The 19684-nt window shown below is 33.8% G+C and overlaps 1 protein-coding gene across 1 annotated transcript in view; it reads right to left on the bottom strand.

The window, feature by feature from the left end:
• Positions 1-13133: 13133 nt before the first annotated feature.
• LOC149561416 (uncharacterized) overlaps positions 13134-19684 on the bottom strand; it is a 32690-nt gene continuing 26139 nt past the window's right edge. Inside the window, exon 3 of the mRNA XM_089825138.1 lies at positions 13134-13870. The gene's annotated coding sequence lies outside the window, so the exon portion shown is untranslated. The remainder of the gene's footprint in view (positions 13871-19684) is intronic.

Raw genomic sequence — 19684 nt, 5'->3', positions numbered from 1 at the left:
AACTTGGTCATGAAAATGGTTATCTTTGGTTCTTGATGAAGTCTTTCTCCTTGTCTTATCATAAGAAATTCACCATTAGTTTCGGGGTTAGTTGTAAGTGTCCTTGATTCTTCTTTCTTTTCATCTTCTTGTATCAAATTAACTCTCCTATCTTTTCTCTTATCTGATTCATTCTATTTAGGAAATCTAAACGATCAGTTCCCTACTTCATTATTATGGAAACACCTACCTATAAACACATGTGTGCCTCTTCCTCCTCCAAATCTTCCACCTCTATGGCCTTCTCTTTGGTCTAATGTGAATTCCTTTCCCTTATCCTTATCATTTCTACTCTAAATATCATAATTAGTTCTTCCACCTTTGTCTCTCATTGATCCACCTCCTCTACTATTTTTGCCTTGTCTTTCATTCTTCCTCTTCAATTTCTCCTCTACTCTAATGGAAAGTTGAAATAATTCTCCAAGGGTTCTTGGCATATTTAATCCTACCTGGTCTTGAAAATTGTACCTTAGACCACTCATGTACCAGGTCACCTTTTTTTCCTCATATTCTACCCCTCCTCTAATACTTAGGGTGTGAAATTGTTCAGTATAGGACATAATATCCATGTTCCTTTCCTTCAAATTATTTCTCCTCATCATTATTTAGATTTCTAAGTCTAATGGTAAAAATTGACTCTTCACCATGATCGTTATCCTATCCTAACTTGATATTTTGTCCAATCCTCTTATCATCCTTTCATTTTTAATAGTAGTCCACCATGTAAGGATTCTTCCCCTTAACCTTTCTTTGGCTATCTTCACCCTCTTATCTTCATCCACATCTTCTAAGTCAAAGTAATTCTCAAGTGCTTCTACCCATCCAAGAAATTCCTCACTATCCATAATGCCTTAATACATAGGTAAGTCAACATTTCTTTTTCCACCAATGCCTTGTGCTACCTTAATCAATCTTATGAACCTCTTTTTCTTAGGGTCATCTTCATCCTTAGGTCCTCAATGTACTTGTCTTTCTTGGAAAAAATAATTTCTCGTCATTGTTTGCTTCATGAACCTCTTATTTTCTAGATTCTCTCCTCCCCTTCTCCTATGCTTCTATTCTCTCCAATAAGTGGATCATTTCCTTTCTTGTCTTCCTTTCTTCCCTCTCCTTTGTTGTTTGTAGCTCCCTCTTTTATCTTTCCTTTCATTCAAGTGTTGCCCTTAATTCCTCTATTCCCCCTGTCATTTTGTTCTTTGGTGTCAAATCTTCAAATTCTCTCATATCCCTCCTTAAAGATATACTTTATGTTGCTCTGATACCACTTTATGCAAAGGTAGATGATGGAAATAGAATTTACAAAATGAAAATGTAAAATCTTACAAGTTTCTTTATTTTCCTACTAGCACTTAAATGGATCAAGGAGGTCAAAACCCAACCAAAGCTTCATCCAATGCCCTAAATTATTTGAATCACTTTTTTGTACTTAATTTGAAGTTTCCCAATTGGTTTTAGGATTCTAGGTAGTGAGTTTATCTTCAAACTGCAAATTGCTCCTTGTAGGTCTAGTTTTGCTCAAATTAATATAGTTGGGACTATTTTCTTCCATTTTTCACAACTTTTTCAAACAACTTGAAAAATAAATTACATTTTTAAATACTCATTTCACTTCTCTACAACATACCAAAAACTTAGGTAGAGTTGTTTTGGACCATGTCCTTGTTGTACCATTATGGCTCCCTTTTTAGGCTTAAAAGTTGTCACTTTACAAAGGAAGTACAATAAATACTTAACCCCAATATAAAAAAACCTTGGATGTTTTTTTTTTTTGTCCCAATTAAAGGATTCTACAAGCAATTGTAGTCTATGACTTTATTTTCTATAAAAACCCCAAAACCCTCCTCAAATAGGCCCTAAAATGAGAGTTTGTTCATTCAACTTACCCCAATCACTTATAGGATCATCTGATTGATCCTAAATTAAATCCTTGATGTAATTTAAAAAATTCAATCATAAAAACATAGGATCCTTCAACCAAAACTCTTGTTGTTATAGGCTAGCCTCAAGTTTTCTTCACTTTACTCCACAAAACTCATAGGGTACCCCTGTAAATCTTAATTTTCCTTGCATGAAACATGCTAGTACATTGATTTAAATTTTATTAGTATCCCATTATTTGAGAATCAAAAATCCAGTCATGAAATGGACCCTGAAATCCAAAGTTCTAGCAAAACTAGTTAATTAAAACCTTGATTTCCTTGTACCAGTCAATATAAATCAGACTTTGATGTATTAGTAGATTAAAAAAACATATAGAGACTTAAAATATGACTATATTAATAATCTCAAGCCATCCAAATAAAAATATCAATCAATAAGAACTAATAACAATCCAAACTCATGAGAAAACCTTTGATTTTGTTTCAAAAAACTCCACTTCTAGTCGTACAGTCATGTATATATTCACTATTCTTATTTTTCCATCCATACAAAAGAATTTAAAGATGTATTTAAACTTCCCAAATTTAATCCAAAATTTTTTAAGTTCAAAACAAATGCATAATAAAATAAAATAGACTTTCCCCCATATATCTAGGTAACCATTTCAATTCATATTTTTGAATTTTTAACTTATTATTTATCAACTCTTTGGGATTTATAATCTATCAAAATTTAATAAATGACTTTATATCATAATTATAAGTCCTACTAAAACATTTTAGATCCCTTAGGTCGTAGTGACCCACCTTACATTAGCAATTAGTTATATTACCCTTAAGACCGTTACTCTTTAAATTGGTATAATTTCCTCCAAAGGCTACTATTGGCTCCCATAGACTCCATTTGATCTAATGAACTCCATATGTCCTTGTATGATTTCTCCCTACCATATTAATCCTAGTTGAAGGCCTTGGTGCTCCTACACCATTTGGTATTCTTGGACCTTAGATGTTTTTCATCTATGTTGCCATCAATGCCAAAGGGGGCAATTGTTAGCATGAATGTTGATGATATTATTATCGGGGAGTATATTGGCATTTTTGTAGACATGATTTAAAGTTTATGTATTGCATTCATGACATTTTTTGTCATTGATGTCAACGTACTTGTTATTATGTGAAGACTAGTAGAGTTATAGAGGAAGAAGTGTTTGATGTGGTTTGAAGATTGAAAATCAGATAATGCACACTTGAGAATATGTTCTACAGTATGTATAGATAGTACAGTTAAGAGTGTGTACCAAAATATGAAGACTAAACAAAGTTATGAAGATTTTAGTGAAGGCATCTTTCAGAGAGCATTTCTGGAAAACAGGTACTTTTGTTTTTATTCTATATTCTCATGGAGATGGAATTGGCTTGAGAGAACAAAGGTTGAAGAAATGTTAGAGATTCTTTCATTTGTAGAGAATAATCTAAAGATCATCAAGTGAGAATTTATGAAGACTGTGAGTCGACAGTTTGTGTGTAATCTTGGTTAAAACTGTCGAATTGTAATGTAGTGTGTATTGCAATATCTTAAGATAGTCCTATATTGTTATTGTAAATTGGGAAAGCCTCAAGGTTGACTCAATAACTTATTTTAGGACTTGGTATAAAAGGAAATATTATTTTCTTGTAGTAGAGTGTGAATTACAAGCCATCATATCTTTGTAATATCTATTGTGAGAGCTTGGTATGCGAAATTGTATAGATCATGGTAGAGATTAGAGGACTTCACTTTCTAATAGCTTCCTTATTCCCATCTCCATCATCTTTCCTCCTAGTCACTATTTTCAATGACTAGGCATCTTTTCTAATCTAATCATTTTCTTCCTAGCTCTAGGTCTTAATCTTCTTTAAAATGATACTATTTGTAGTGCTATTATGTTGCCAAAATATTGAGCTAGTACACATCTAACCAAACATCCATGGACATGACATTACATTGAAAGGAGGCTATTGATGTGCTACTTGGGTTTGCATTTCTTGTTGTTTGTAGTCTTCCTCGATCCAATCTTATATGTTGCTTTTTATTTGTGTCTTGAAAGTCCTTTTCATAGCACTATTGGCCTTCGATCAAAAGAAAAATGACCCCAAAAAATGCATCATGATTTCCAAAGAATGCGACAACAAAAATGGCAATTGGAGGAGAAATTTGTGAATGAAAGCTTGTGGATGTCTTCTACAAAAGACATGGGCATGTTAGAAGCCCCCGAAGTGGCACTAAAACACTATAGGAGAATATCCTCTATACAAAGAAAATAGCGTCTAAAATATTGGCCAGAAAATCTTTTCTCAAAAATCTCATTTTTCAAAAGGGATTGAAAAATTTTCATTTGAATTGTTTTCAAAAAAAATGATTTTCTTGTATTCTAGATATGATACAATATTTTAGTAAAATCTAAGTGAACAAATGAAATGATAAAATCATTAAAAGAACTACAAAGATAATATTTCTATAATGAAAGAATTATAAATTAGAAAATACTTAATATTTACATAAGTTACCAAATATACCATTAAATAATAACGATATTAGTCTAATAGTTCTCTTGTGACTCGACTTCAACATTCTTTTAAGATCTTTCTCACTTGGAATACCATCACCCTTTTGGTATTTTGAGGATAGTCACAAATAAAATACTATAAAGGCTTCATCACAAATAAAATATTATAAAGCTACATCATTGAGTTCTCACCCTACAACCTAGTTTCAGGTCCAGGTTCATGCATGTCCAGATTGACGTATGGGTTCACTACAAGTCTAGGCAGGGTCTGAATTAGTGTTGTTAGCATTAATATTGATGGTATTCCTTTGGGGGAGTATCCTAAGCATTGGAGAGATGGTTAACATGATTGACATGTTGCATTCATGACAATGTTTGTCATTAATGTCAACATAGTATTATTTCTATAAAGTAGCAAAAAAATAATGAGATCGTACAGATTGAATATTGATGATTAGGTCAAAAGCAGTTGAGGATGTATTCTACATTGTGTCCTAGTGACATGGACAAGTGCGCATATAGGGAACCGAATGCATGCTAAAGTTATTCATGAATTATAGAAGACAGTAAGGAGACAAAGCACCTGATAAGTGGTTTTTGATGATTGGATTGTATCTCTTAACAGGGATAGAATCATGGTGAGCATAGTTAGATAATAACAATACATATTCTAATGATGATGTTAGTAAGTGCACAAGGTCATTAGTCACACATGTGAAAATTTGTAAAGGCTATGAGTCGACAGTGATTTGTAATTGTGAAAGATGTAATATTTTGTGATATCTTAGTGAAGTCCTATTATAATTAATCAGGAAAGCCTCAAGGCCAACTCAAGGAATTATTTTGATGATATAGTATAAAGGAAGGTTATTTTCCTTATAGTTATGTGTAAGTTCCATTTGTATTAAGCACGTGATATGTGAAGTTGGTAAATGCATGTAAGCAATCCAAGGGATTATTTGTATGCGAAGTTGGTTATCTGGTATTGAGATTAGAAGAGGTTTTGGTCTGGTCAAGAGGACAAAGGAGTTCAAGTTATTTCACTTCTATTATTCTACAAGGAATAATACAAAGATCAATTGGACATGGAGTTTGGTGGTCTTGCCTCTGAAGTTGTTTGGACAATGGGTCCATCTACCTTCTACAACTCCTAATAGGGTTGGAATCTCCTAACAAGGATTCAAAGTCTCCTAATAGGGACTAATATGTACTGAATTTATTTCATTGGCTCTTTACAGAGTACATCCTCTTACAAGAAACTTTTATATTAGTGCATCATATTGTGGGTACTATCCCCATCAAGGTTTTCCCTTTGATTAAGGGTTTCCCAAGTTAACATATCTAGTGTTATTTTGTACGTGTATCTTCTTATGGATGATGATTATATTGTTCACATGGATAAGGTTTAATAAGATTTTAATAATAGGATAACTAATTCACCCCCCAACCACCCACACACCCCCCCCCCCCCGAGTAATCTTGTTGGACTTTACTTTCTAACAATTGGTATCAGAGCACCAAGTCCTTGAAGAAAAATCTTAATAGCTTAAGGAGATCAATGGTGGATCACTTCAGAAAAGAAATTCCTAAATTTGATGGAGTTAATTATGATAGCTGAAAGGAGAGATGAAGACTCATTTTCTATGTCTGGATCTAGGGTGTTGGTTGATGACAAACAATGAAAAGAAGATTGTGGAAGAAATAAAACTTGAGGAATACAATGAAGCTAAAAGAGATATAATCATGTGCAATATGCTTTCCAGAGAAGCATTATTGGCATTTCTTCTTAAGAATGAATACAGTTAGGTAAAATCCTTAGAGACATCTCATGCAATTTGGGAAGCTTTAGAATCTAATTTTGAAGGTGATAAACATGTAAAAGAATCAGACTATTGAATTGGATATGTTTATTTCAAAATGCTAAAATGATGAAAGATGAATCTATAAGAAGCTATATTGGTAGAATATCAAAAATTGTTGTGGGAATTAAGTCTTGCAATGGATCCAAAGATGAAGATGAGATTATATGGAAGATCTTGAAAACTTTGACACCATCATTCAGAGAGATGGCACAGATGATTGAGCAAGTGATACCTTGTATTGAGAAGTGTACCAAAGAGACTCTACTTGGAAGATTGGAAGCAATAGAAGTGAGCTTCAAGAAATATGGAGAATTGCCTAGAGTGGAAATAGCTTTTAGTGCATTAAGTGTTCATCCTTCTTTATCAAGAAGTGCAATAACTAGTGGAGACTATGCTAATAGCAATAGATCCAAATCTGATGAGGATAGAAGAATTGAAGAAGGAATTGTCTTGCTTGTAAGAAGAGAACCAAATGGTAAGAGAATTTTTAAATGTTGGACTTGCAATGAATTTGGTCATTATGCTTCTACATGTTCTAAAAGAGGGGGAAAAAATATAAGAAGAATTTCAAGTCTAGAAGGCGTAGAGATTTTTGCATGCAAATGAAGATGATGAGTCTAAAGAAAGAGATCAGAATGAAAGTGATGATGAATTAGGATTTGTAGCTATAAAAGAAGAAAATCTTGAAAAAGAAGTTAGAGAAGAGAAAGCCCTAGTTTCACAAGTTGAAAAGAAAACTAATTGGATTATAGATAGTGGATGTTTGCATCATATGACTGGAGACATGAATAAGTTTGTTAAGTTTAGTTATCATGATGGAAGGATTGTCAGAGTTGGTAACAATGCAGCTTGTCATATCAAGGGAATAGGATCTATTACTCTTGATGGAAAGACTAATGTTGATGGTGTCTATTTTGTTGATAAATTAAAGCATAACCTATTGAGTGTTGGATAGTTAGTTGATAAAGGTTATCAGTTGCAATTCATAGAGAAGACATGCATTATCAAGGATAAAGATGGCAAGTTGATTGGCATTGGTACAAGATCTAGAGGTCATGTGTTCCAATTGAACCCTACATATGACTTGTTTGGTTGCAAAAGTGGATAATAGTTGGTTATGGAATAGAATATTTTGTCATATAAACTTTCATAATATTGTGAAGCCTAGTAGCACATTAGTTGTTAGAGATTTACCTAGAACTGTGAAACCCACTAATGTTGTTTGCAAAGAATGTGTTATGGCTAAGCAGAAGAAAGTTTCTTTTCCTAGTGAAAAGTTCACTACCACATTGAAATTGGAGATTGTTTATATAGATTTGAATTGTCCCACCAGAACAAGAGGATTCTATGATGAAAGGTACTTTATGATTTTTGTTGATGATTTCACTAGAATGATGTGGGTCGTATTTCCTGAAGAAAAGTATGGGGCATTTGAAGAGTTTAAGTTGTTTAAGAATCAAGTTGAGAATGAATCTGGAGTAAAGATCAAATGTTCGAGATTAAGTAGAGGTAGAGAATTTATTTCAAGAGAGTTAAACATCTTTTTTAAAGAAAATGGCATCAAGAGACAGTTATTAGCACCTAAGATTCCCAAGAAAAATAGGATTGTTGAAATAAGAAACAGACATGTAACAAAAGAAGCAAGAGCCATGATGTTTGAGAATGATGTATCCAAGACATTTTGAGAGCAGCAATCAATACAACAGTATACACAATGAATAGAGAGTAGATTAGAAAAGGTAAAAACAAGACTCCCTATGAATTATGGTTTGTATATGCACTCTTAGTAAATATTTGAGAAATTTTGGAAGTGTTACATAAAGAGAGATGATGATATTGGTAAGTTTGATGCAAAAAGTGATGAAGGTATGTTCCTTGGTTATTCATTGAAAAGTAAAACTTATAGATATTTTAATCAAATAACTAAGACTAGCGTTGAGTGCGCAAATATGAAAGTCGATGAAAAGTTTGGAGTTAAAGAGAGGATGTTGGATTATAATTCTTATGAAGAAGAAGATAATCCTAAAACTATTAGAGAGAATGTTGTAAGTTTCTATTAAGACTGACAATGATTTGCAAAATGATGTTCAAATTGTTTAACAAAGAGAAGAACAAATATTTTAACTTTGAGAAGAAGTAAGAGTTATAATAGAAATGCCTACACCTAACAGGAATCTGACAAAGAATCACCCTGTTGATCAAATTATTGGAAGCAAAGACAAATGCATTATGACTAGAAATAGAGTACATGAAGAATTGTGTTTGATTTCTCAAATTGAACCAAAAAATGCAAATGAGGCATGCAAGGATGATCATTGGATTCAAGCAATGAAGGAAGAACTAGATTAGATTGTGAAGCATGAGACATGGGAATTGGTTCCTAGACCTAAAGACAAAAATGTTATAGGAACTAAATGGATTTTCAGAAATAAGATGAATGAACAGGGTAAGTTTGTGAGGAATAAAGCAAGGTTGGTATGCAAAGGATATTCATAGCAAGAAGGCATAGATTATGAAGAGATGTTTGCCCCTATTGCCAGAATTGAAGCGATAAGAATGTTTTTGGTTTATGCAACAAGTAAGAAATTTAAAGTGTATTAGATGGATGTAAACTCGGCATTTCTGAATGGAGAATTTGAAGAAGTCTACATTGAGCAGTCTGAAGGATTTCCTCTGACAGAAAAAAAGGAAATGGTATGCAGATTGAAGAAAGCATTGTATGGTCTAAAGCAAGCACCTAAAACCTAGTATGTAAGGTTGGACAAGTATTTGGCAAAGTTGGGATTTGCTAAAGATACGATAGATAGCACTTTGTATTTGAAAGAAATTGAGAATAAATTGTTGATTATTGTAATATTTGTGGATGACAATCTTTGGAGGTAATGATGAAGCAAGTGATAAATTTGTTGATGAAATGAAGAATGAATTTGAGATGAGTATGATTGGTGAGATGAATTTTTCTTAAGTCTATAGATTGTACATAATAGTGACAGTATTTCCTATCACAAACTAAGTATCTGAATGACTGGTTGAAAAGATTTGGATACCCATGATAAGTGGTCACAAGTTATCTAGCAAAGATGACACCTATAGTTGATCTAAAGAAGTACAGATCTATCATTGGAGGTTTGCAATATCTAACTCACACCAACCCAGATATAGAAAATGTTGTTGGGATAGTAGCAATATTTCAAACATATCCTAAGGAATCACATTAAGCAGCAGTAAAGAGAATATTCAGATATTTGAAGGGTGCACCTCATTTTGGTGTATGGTATGACAGATCAAGTAATTTTACATTGTATGCATATACGAATGCAGATTGAGCAGGTAGTATGGATGACAAAAAGAGCACCAATGGTGGAGCATTTTTCTTTGGAGGAAGATTGGTTTCTTGGCTAAGCAAGAAACGTGACTATATTTGATAGAGTACTATAGAAGCAGAGTATGTAGCAAATGCAAAAAATTGCAATCAGATGATGTGGATGAAGCAATCTTTGTATTATTCCTTACAAAATAATAGAAGTGAAATAACTCAAACTCCTCTGTCCTCTTGATCAAACCAAAACCTCTTCTGATCTCAATACTAGATCACCAACTTCACATCTAAATAATCACTTGGATCGCTTACATGCATTTACCAACTTTGCATATCACTTGCTCAATACAAATGGAACCCACACATCACTACAAGAAAAAAATTAACCTTCCTTCATAGCATATCCTCAAAATAATTCCTTGAGTCAGCCGGTGAGGCTTTCCCGATTAATTATAATAGGACCTCATTAAAATATCAAAACATTCCATCTTTTTGCAATTACAAATCACTGTCAACTCATAGTCTCTACAACTTTTCACATGTGCAACTACTAACCTTGTGCACTTACTGACCCCAATGAACCCAAGAGGACCCACAATAGTAGGGTCTAAAAAATGAAATAAAACAACTTAAAATAAATTAATTAATTAATATTGTTTTCCTATAACCATAAAAGGAGCCTAATAAAAAACATTTCACTCATCTAATCTCTCATAGTGGTGTGTCTATTTTGCAAGTTTTAAGAGAAAATTGTAGAGATTGTTTGTTCTAATGATGAAGATCTAGATATAGTTGCAACCAGGGATGAAGTCGTTAATCCTTCATTATTTGATGACCTATTTGATCCTTGAAGGGCATTTGATACTATGATCATTGATAAACTATTAAACACTTGTCATTTATCATTATGTTTTAAACTTCATTATCTGATGAACTACTTTATGTTTTGAAATTTCATTTTACAATTTAGTAATTCAATGTACGATTTTTTTTACAATCATGAACATAGACTAATGAGTGGGTATTTAATGTTTATCTTTGACATTTAACATTGATCAATGATCAAGCAACATATATTCATACTATGAAATTACTAAGTTTTGCAATTATGCATGTTTCTCTAATTTCCTTTTGTCTGTGAAATGACTAAATTTTGCAATTATGCAAGTTTGCAAAACTTAGTCATTTCATAATACACACACACACACACACACACACACACACAAGTATACTATGAAATGACTAAATTTTGCAATTATGTGTGTTTCTCTTATTTCTTTTTGTGTTCACACACACACACACATATTACAATCACAAACCCACCCATGAACCCAAATCTGCCCCTGAACCTGAATCGATATCTTAGCTATAAAGGCTTCCTCTCTTCAAAAGCTAGTTGTCCTCATCCTCATCCTCAAAATCCTGAAAAGCCTCCCCTTCCTATAAAAGTCAGCCATTCCATTGTTTCCTCCTAATTCTTTAGGCATATTTGACTCTACAAAAACCTCTTACCCTTTGTTTTGTTTGCTATCACCACTTTTAATAGCCTTTTCTCTATTTAAGTTCCCATTATTCTTTGTGTCATGTTCATATGTCTCGCGTACCAGGCTGTTTGTCCTTCACTCTCATATTAGTATTTATCCATCTAAATTTGAAGTTTCATAAATGGTACAACATAAGTTTGCACTTACCAGTCCATTTGTTTCAACTCTGAAATGATTTAAACATTTTCTATTGGTGATCTAAGGGTTACAATTGAGCTTTTAATGTTTCAACTTCTTAGGTCAAAGTTCATTTTTTTGTTTTCCTTGGCTGCTTCCTGAACTTTACACAGCTTCCAATCACAGGACTGAATGTGACTTCAACTTGGTGGCAACATTTTTCACTCTTCTTGAATCATCTTCGTCCATGTCTTCCATCTCAAAGTAGTTCTCAAACTAAATCCAATCTAGGACTATATCAAGGTTGAGCTCTCCTTTAAAGTCTGAAATTCCATTTTTAGTTTGGAACTTTGTTCAGTCCGTACTTCAATAAACCTCTCCAAAGATTCAAGAGCCTTAGCAGCATTTACTAGCTTCTCTAATTCTTGTTTAGACATCCTATTGTAATGTGGCTTCAAGGGCCTGTAGTCTTCTAAACACTTCCCAAGTGTTCCTTCAAGGGCCTACAATCCTCCTGCCCGTTCTTCCCTAATTCACATGGACTCCCCTCCAGACCATCGCAGATTGCTTTAATTCAAAAAAAAAATATGCAAATTTAACTTTTTTTCTCTTCAAGCATCAGTAACAATGTTCAATTCTTCTTAGTTATCTTGATAATATAAACGAGTCATTAATTGGCAGTTGCATTACATTCTAAAAGTGAGAAAATTGAATACCAGATAAGTGAAGACAACCCATACATAGTTTAGATCCGCAGTATACAAATTCAGGGATAATGAACCCTAAGCAAATTGAGCTTACTAGACAGACATGGGAGGCAGTACCCTGCATGCATAGGTTAATTTGATTTTTAAAAGGATTTAATTTATAATCTCATGTTGCTGTCAATTATTTTTGTCCCTTAATCCTGAACTGTTTACTAGAATGGTCCCGTTTTACATATTTTTAGGTTTTACTTAATCAAAATTTGAATTTTTGATACTGTGAAATATTATATTTTATAGAAATGTTTATATATGGAAATGCTTCAAGCATTGGATGTACCCATGGTGCAAAAATAACCCTTTATGCTTGTATAAATATCCTTTATCCTTGAATATTGTGTTTCCAACATGTCCACGTGAAATTCTATTTCCATAACAATCAACCTGTTGGGTATCTCTAAGAGTCCATTTGCTACTAAGTACATCAGGGGGAAAATGCTTGTATTGGAGGTTACTGTTTTAAAGTTCAAGGATCAATACCCTTTTAAATTTAATTGGGGTAACATTTATGTGCTATGTTTGGAAGAGGAATATGATGACATTGACTTAATTATTGACAACATGAACATCAGAAACAAGAATGACAAGGGAAAAAAAAATTGTTAAAAAGCGAAACAAAATCACCATCCTACTACATCTTCTTCCTTCGCTGAGGAGTGTTGCACCATATACAAAGATATGGAAGTCCGCAAAAGGTACAAGCTAGTGTTTGCCAAACTAATAATAACCTGTAAAAATAAATGTATAACTAATTTATAACAGTACACCGAAAGGCTACATTTTATTGACAAAATAAAACTGGATTACACAAACACACAACAGCAAGTGACCACGCCAAACATGCAACACATACAATGACCTGCAAAGAATTCTCCAAAACTGATTTACTGTATACTATGTACAGCTGTGACAGACCACAAAAAACTTGGAAAAAAACGAAAAAACAAGAATATCTTCAACAAAATTGCAGCCATTAGACTAAAATGCATTGGGGAGCTAAAGGCATTTTCTCCTCTAGTTTCAAGATTCATGTGATTTCATCTTCAAATCAAATGCCTCTACAAAAAATTGTCTTTTATATGCTGTCACGAGTTATATACATAATTGCAAAGTACCACACAAGGTCACACAATCAATACACACAGAGGCATAGGACAAATGTCTGCAACTGTAAATCCACCACCATAGTCTTCAACACCATTGCCTGCCACAGTGTACATATTGCCAAAATGAAACTAAATGTCACAAAATAGTAAATCACAACGTACATGTGGCCAAAATAAAATTATCTGGGTCTACAGACATTCACTTTTTCAATTGTTGTATTGTTGTCTACATAGTCAATATCATAGTGATCCCATAAATCATCAATGGCTTGTTGAGAACTGATGCTCGGTCCAAGGCTCACCACATATGAATCATGTGCTACAGTCATACAAATCTGCTTTTTACTATGCATAGTTTTCCATGTTGGACCCATAGCCTTAAAAGAAGAAGATTTCAATATCCACAAGGTTAAACATAGCCTGTGGGAGAGCCCACCAGATCAAAGCAATTTTTGCAGTTCCATCATTTTCCTGTGCAAGGTGATGACAACTGCCCCCAACTTCTCAATGGTTCCTTGCTGAATAATTATATATGGATACCAGAAGCCAGCTGTCAAGATATGTACATACTTGCCCCTGCTGTTCTTGAAGGCATCACACTCTAAAATGAAATGTTTGTCTCCATATTCTCAATAAAGCAAAACATATATTCTCTTTCTTCCCAAGCTTCTTTTAACCTTTTCCAATGCCCTGCTTCACAACAGAGTTTATGAGAGTGCAAGCAATAGTTTGGAATTTTTCAATTTTAAATTAGTTTTGAGAGGTGTATTCCGTTTATATGGAGCTTCATTTACTAATCATATGTTCAAATAAAATTCTTCTTATAACTGTTTTACATAAAGTTCGCCTGGAATAGAGAAAACAAAATATGTATGATTTCTTCTCAATGAAATAATAGATTTTGAATTCTTCTGAACAACACTTAGCTATTATAATATTTTGGTCATCTATTCTGTTATAATTATTTGTTTTCTTCAGCTGGTTGTTATTGAACTTACACAACTTCCAAGCAAAGTGAAGCAAAGATGATCAACAACAACCAAAGCAAGTGAATGTGAGTATGAAAAGAGCATTGCATATAAGAGCATCAAAACTCCAATGGGGAAACAAAAAAGTATATTAAAAAAATTTGAACTACCAAGTGGAAAATGTAAATTGGTCAAAAAAAGTGTATGCTATATCAAAACATTTCACCCCACATAAAAGCTAAAATGAAGGGGAAAGTCAAGATTTTTCTGTCTGGTTGAGGGCTAGTTTGCATCATCTTCGATGTTAGATTGATTGATGAGAAATTCCTAAAGAAGAGTAGGAAATTAGGATGTGTCTATTTCGTAACATGGGTGTGGTGGAGACATTAGCAACATAACATGGGTTGAGCAGCTGATAATGTCATCTTTATCAATTACAAAGACATTGTGAATGTGGGACATTAATTATGTTGTTTGAGGAAAGGCTAGGTAAAACATAAAGCTTGTTAATCAAAATTCATAGTAGAAGATCCAACATTAATATGGATGTAAAATTTGAATAGGGATTCTAAGGTTGCTTTTGTATCCTACTCACATATTTTTTGGCATGCCAACACGGAACAATAATAGTTACCCCGCTCGAAAGTTGGGTAATCCTTCTTAGTGTAATTTAGAGAGATGATCAAAACAACTTAGGAGAGCTTATTAGTAATCCCATCCAAGGGGCTCTTCTGCAACAGTAAGTGTTAGAAAAACAATCCTATGATTTAAAATATTAAATTAAATATGTACAAATTGAATATACGTTTAATCATATTTAAGTTTGTCCATTCATATGTTTAATTTTAATAAATTTATTTTAGAATTCAATTTGATTTCTTTCAACTTTAAATTAATACAAAATCAAACATTTACCCTCACATCAACACAGTTTCCAAGATTTGAATTAAAAAGCAAAACAATTGGAAAGACTTTTTCATTTTCTATCTCATCACTTTAAAATCTTGATGCTAAAACATAAAATAAATAATAAAACTCCATCTAATTAAGCTCATTCTAACAATGTTATAAACACTTATAAAAAAGGAGCCGGATAAGAGAAGGGTTAGAGAACCTTAGCCTATTTTTCTCACCCTCCATATACCATTTGATAGACCAACAAGTCTGATCTAAACCCAAATGTACATGGCTTCAATGTGTTACAACAAATATGCAAGATGGTGCATTCTACTAAATATAAGTGAACCATAAAGTCACTAATCCAACCACTCATCATATGGTGTAGATTGGATAAATGTCCCAAATGGTTCAAGACACAAACAAAATTCTAAACAACATAAATGTACACAGGTTCACCAATACAAATGTTAGTTATAGCCAAGACTAGCACTACTGAATTGCTATTCTTCCTGAAACGTAGATGGCATTGTACAAAAGGGACCAAGGAAATATAAAGAAAAACAATATTCATCTAATAACTAGTTAATATAGAGCTATTAAAAGAAACATCCCTTAGCAAAACACAAAATATACAATCCCTAAACAAGGACAGAAAGAAAAACTTCTCAGAAACAAATCAATGGCAATCTATATTTTCTAAATAATTTAAGTACAATTGAACCGAACCTAGTCAGTATGTCTTCAATAAACCAAGCCTTTTCATAATCGATAATGGTAGGATGATATGTGAGCAATTCTATACTCCATGTTTTTAAAATCAGGATGTCAGGCCGGATTCTCTGGACATTGCAGAATACAATGAGTGGATGAACTCTGGTTTTCACTCACAACAGGTGCTCAAAATTGTGTAAAATTATTTCTTATGCCACATTCTCATTTCTGCAATGGGGAGCATTCTATTAAGCAATTTGTTTCCAACAACAAAGCAATTGAACCAAAAAACCTACCAACATCTCAATTCACTAGCAAATAAGCAAACATATCAACCCTCCCAATCATTCCACCCTTAGTTACAACTACTAGATTCGTGCACCCCCGCCTCTGGATGCAGGTGGTGCACCCAATAGCAAATGTGGAGGTAGGGTGTGTGTGAATGCTCACAAGGAGCGCCCTTTCTCCTTGTGGGTGCATCCTGCGCATCTGGATGCACCCACAGGGAGAAAATACGCTCCCTCTGAGCATTCTTCTGCACCCTAAGTTTGTGTAACAACCAGATTGCCCGGCTCTTAACTAACAACTATCATACTCAACGAAATATAGTTATTACTTCATTTCCATAGAAGACAGTTAAATCAGTTTCATTCATATGAAAGAGATTGATGGTTAAAATCAGTTAATCAAAATTTCTTAACTAAGAACTTAAAACACCATCAATGAATTCACTATAGAAATTAAAATCCACATACCATGGAATTTGAACCAAGAACACTGTAGGGATGCTTCTGCAATCACCCGGATTAGTCCATAAATACCACTATAACAAAATCATATAACGACTACTATTCAATACCGCTATATCAAAATCAAAGGAAGATTACTATTAAATACTGCTATATAAAATTAGGGCATTAGATACCACTGTATCAATTAGGGCTTCAATTACCACTAGATCATTTAGGGCATCAAATACCACTATATCAATTAGGGCTTTAGATACCACCATATCATTTCTTTCCTTCTGATTGTTTAACTGTGGCAATAATTCAGGATTAGAAGTTATGCTCATGTTCAATATTCATATAAATGTAAAACAAACCATAAATCTATCTCTCACAACTAGGTATAAAATAACTGTAACGATGAAATAACTCAATTAATATTACCTTCTTGCATATACATCATAAAAGTGATAATACCTGTTTTCTAACAACAATTGAATGTATAGCTTATCTTTGCCTGTTGTTCATCCAAGGGCTTAACCACGCAACCTCGGACCTTAACTTATTCCCCACACAATCTCTAATGAGAAAGGTCCTCCCTACTCGGAATTGGACTTGGAACATCTGTCATCTACCAAGCAATCCTGGTATCTACACCACTCGACTTGACAATAGGAGATCACAATAACATGACCATGCATGAGCTATTAAGTGTTTTATTACTTAGATTTTCACATCTAATTTCATTCTTGGTTTTTGCAAGTTAACTCCACCTCTTCACCATTTCATGGTTTCTTTGCTAGTGAATCCTATGTGCCTAAAAGATTATGATCATTCTATTTTATTTACACCTCTTCACCATTCTCATGGCTTCCTCGCCAGTGAATTCTTCGGTGTCTATAAGATTATAATCATTCTGTTTTTATTTACACCTCTTCACCATTTCATGTCTTCATCGCCTAGTGAATCCTAGGTGTTTAAGATTCTAAGAGCATTATGTTCTTTGCTTTAGGAGTTACAATAGCATGGTTATTGATGATGGTTCATAAAATCATTTAAAGCTCCTTCAGCTACCATTCGGTTCCATAAATGATATTTCAATCACAGAGATAAAAACTAAGAAGATCTACAATGGAACTCTAGGCAATGCAAGAGATCAACAGCAAGGCATTTGTAAATTAATCTCAATCTATCAATGCATAGCCGACTACAGTCAGACATTCCAATCAAAAAACAGAAGAATTAATGAACACGAATGCATATACCATATTAATCTTAGTCCTAGTAATATGTAACCGGCTGCAGTCGGACATACACTCAAAAAAGAAAGAATTTATGAAATACGAATGCATTTAATCATGACCTGAGATATAATTGGAACCGGCTGAAGTCTCATAAATCAAATTGTCAATCAGCTCTTCTTCAGTTGTTGTAGACGTAACCAAATGTAATGAACCGTACTAGTACTGTAGTAAATTCAACCAGCACTGAACTGTCCTGAACCCGATTTTTTTTGTTTTCCCTTTAAAATGTGAACCTCAAAGTATGAACCCACTTAACATATAACCAACAATATGAATAATAGATGATATTCCAAATAGGTATTGGCTCAAACTCATTCTTAAATAACACATTCAGAAATACATCCACATGCAGATGAAAATACGAGCAGCAAATAAAACCTGAACTCTCTCCAATAAATTTGTCTTTTCAAAATGATATTAAAGATTCAAGCATATGAGAATACAGTACAAATCAAAAGCACTAAACCAGTAGCCTTACAACAATCCGGAACAATTTATTGCCTTATACAGTAGAAGTATAATAACCAGCAACTTCCAAATAACTTCTAAAACGCTATGTATTATACAACAGCAATACAATAACTATCTAATCACAATCCAATCTTATACACAGATTCTACAGTCAGTTTGGAAAACAAGAGAAGAACCTGTAAGCTCAACAAGACACTTGTGATGATATCTCCACGGACAATGGGTTTGTGTCCACTACCTGGCCTGCACGAGGGGCTACGTCCTCACATGGGCTGAAAGCTGAAGCTTTTTGAATGACTCTCGCAAGAGAGGAAACTAAACTGAATAATAAAATCAGGCCTATCCAACAATGAGCCTCTTCCTCCTTTTAAAACACAAACCAAGACTCTTTGGCTCCTCTCTGGTTTCGTCTTGTTCCTCCTTGCCCCTTTGTCCTTAACAAAACATTAAATCGACCCTTTTTAATATTTTGAGCCTAAATCTCGGAGCCAATTTAAAATTGCATGAAATAAGACTTCAATATCTCTAATGTTCCAAAAAGGGAACATTACAAATCTCCCCTCCTTCAAATTGCTTGTCCTCAAGCAATTCGTACCAGAATCCCATACGAATCTACAAGCAGCCCTGTAATCCAAACTAAAAACAATTTTGGCCATACTACGAAGCCAGATGTCTCTCTCCAATCTATCTCTCAACCGGATCCCTAGATCCCATATAACTCTCTGAAAAAACTCAGCACCTGCATCTGTAAATTGCTCAACACTAATCAACAACATGACCACAATAAAATCCTCGTCCAACCATAGATACAATCTGCCAATACCTGGATCCCAAACTTTGTTATGCTGCCTTGCTGCTATGATGATATAGAAATATATCCAGGGTCCACGTATAATCTAGTAGAATCTGAAGAACCGACTTAGATGGATGATGTAAGAAATGAGCTGCTCAAAAGCTAAAACCACCATCCCATGGACACCAGAATTCATATTGTCAACATAAACTTGGAGAATTTCCCAGTGCATAGGAGCTATGAATATGAAGAATGTTGAGAATCTACCCACAAAACTCACATAAATACTCCACCGAAAACGGTTCAGAGGCGGATGAAGAAAATTCATCCAACTCCTGAATGGGGTGAAATCGGAAAATATGTTGGGGCTAATCAAATAATAAGCAATAGAAGTTGATTCATCATTCCCACGCTAAGAATTGGATTCACTACTAGAATCTGAGCCAGGATCCCAAAGTCTGGAATCAAACTCTTCCTCTTCATGGAAAACAATGGATGGTTCCTCATTTAACACAAAAAGAGGATTGTCAAACGTCCAATCAGCAACAACTTCAAACAAAGGGTTGGCAACAAGTTGAAAATGTTCTGAAGTTTCACTACTTAACTATTTGGGGCAGTTATCTAAGTCA

This window comes from Cupressus sempervirens, chromosome 4 (assembly GCF_028749045.1).
Source record: "Cupressus sempervirens isolate cs-2001-9-10 chromosome 4, ASM2874904v1, whole genome shotgun sequence".
Classification (NCBI taxonomy): domain Eukaryota; kingdom Viridiplantae; phylum Streptophyta; class Pinopsida; order Cupressales; family Cupressaceae; genus Cupressus; species Cupressus sempervirens.
The sequence above is the reverse complement of the archived record's forward strand: the minus strand, read 5'-3'. Positions and strand labels throughout refer to the sequence as shown.